This window comes from Aplysia californica, unplaced genomic scaffold (genome assembly GCF_000002075.1).
Source record: "Aplysia californica isolate F4 #8 unplaced genomic scaffold, AplCal3.0 scaffold00056, whole genome shotgun sequence".
NCBI classification, from domain to species: Eukaryota; Metazoa; Mollusca; class Gastropoda; order Aplysiida; family Aplysiidae; genus Aplysia; species Aplysia californica.
This window is the reverse complement of record NW_004797326.1, coordinates 672,176-674,239: the sequence shown is the minus strand read 5'-3', so window position 1 is coordinate 674,239 and position 2,064 is coordinate 672,176. Positions and strand designations below refer to the sequence as shown.

Sequence of the window (2,064 nt, the reverse complement as noted above, 5' to 3'; positions counted from 1 at the left end):
GCGAAAGATCTTGTCAGTTTGTTAGTGTTTGAGCGCTTAATCGGCTGCTTGCACTGTATGCTTCCCGGGAAGCTGAGAATGTTTCGGAGTGTTCTGTGGTCTGCTGGGGTAATAATATAGTGTAAAGCGCATAGAGCCTGCTGTTGAGCGGGGATATGCGCTATACAAATGCTATCTATTATTATTATTATTATTATTATTATTATTATTATTATTATTATTAGCGTGTGGCCTGGTGTGGTTTGCTCCTATTGTCCTATCAAACATCCATCGTCCTTAACTCTCCTATTTCGCTTTTTTGTGTTTGTTACTTTCCTGTAACATCTCTTATCTTCGGCGCCCTATTTGTTTTACCAGTGCCGTAAAACATCTACCTTGAACTGAAATCCAGCTTATCACAAAACGATTAAAGAAACGTTTCCAAATCTACAAATAACTTACGCCCCGTGTAATAATTAGTCTTGTCTACAACCCTTACGTGATTTAATAAAGTTACTTGGCCTAATGTTGTTTTTATAATGTATTTTTGAGACAACTACAGCACCCTCTTGGACTCCATCTCGAAACTGTCGCGCGTTAGCAACCACCTGCGCAAAAGACTCTTTAAAGTATTGAAAGGATTCCCTCCAAAGACATTTCAAATAGTCAACGTCAGGTTTGGTCCATATAGGATACATACCCACAACATTTACGACAGCTTAACCATAGCAAAGCTATGTCTACAAAGCATCTTAGCTTGACCCAGCCCAAAATTGGGTACCACAAAACAATTTCTATTTACTGTATCAAAACTATTATCAAACTCCCTGTCAGATGTACATGTAGTCTGTCTCACATACCGGATGCATTTACCTTACAACATGTCCATTGAAGCGAAAAATCTTGTCAATTGGTTATTGTTTGAGAGTGTGCAATCCGCAGCTTATATTGCATGAATCCTGGGAAGCCGAGAATGTTTCAGAATGCTTTAAAGTCCGCTGGGATTATTATTATTTATTATTACTACTAGTAGTAGTAGTAGTAGTAGTAGTAGTAGTAGTAGTAGTAGTAGTAGTAGTAATACCTTTATTTTTATTATTATTATTGTTATAATACTACTAATAATAACAATAATAATAATATTATTAATAGTAATAATAATAAAAATAATAATAATAATAATAATAATAATAATAATAATAATGATGATGATGATGATGATGATGATGATGATGATGATGATGATGATGATGATGATGATGATGATGATGATGATGATGATGATGATGATGATGATGATGAGGCCAATTTCCCTGCTTTTATGCAGCACCCATTTTATTTTTCTCTCAGTTGCTCCTGAGGAAGCCCTAGAGACAAAATGTTGAGCTGTGTCTTTTAAACACATTCTAAACATGTTATATTTTTATGCTATTTTGTCTGAAAATCAAACAAGACCCTCCCTCCTACTCTACTTTCCAAACAATGATGATAATGATGATGATGATGATGATGATGATGATGATGATGATGATGATGATGATGATGATGATGATGATGATGATGATGATGATGATGATGATGATGATGATGATGATGATGATGATGATGATGATTATTTTAATTGTCAGTAGTATTATCATTAGTTGTAGTAGTCTATTTTTATCATCATCATTATTATTATTATTATTATTATTATTATTATTATTATTATTATTATTATTATTATTATTATTATTATTACAACAAGCAAAGGGGCAGGGTCTCGAAAGTTATAGACAGGCTTGAAATGTCAGTATGCCCCATTGTCCAACATATTAAAAAAATGAGCCACTTGAAACCACTCAAAAACACTTACATTAACAAGTGGCACTGTACGCACTTCTCAATTATGAAAAATATGAGTCGGTGGAATGGTAAAGCAGCAACCCACATATAAAAAGACAGAAATAACTATGAAAATAGAAGGACCCCCCCGACTCATTACAAAACTTTGGTAAAATAACGACTTGATACAGCTGAAATGACAATGAAAATATTTAGCTTTGATTATTCCTGTAGAAAACAATCGTTGACAACGCCGGCTGT

At 33.8% G+C, this 2,064-nt stretch overlaps 1 protein-coding gene across 2 annotated transcripts in view; it reads left to right on the top strand.

The window, feature by feature from the left end:
- Positions 1-2,064, top strand: part of LOC101863493 — an 87,368-nt gene that overhangs the window by 9,512 nt on the left and 75,792 nt on the right. The gene's annotated exons all lie outside the window — the stretch shown is intronic.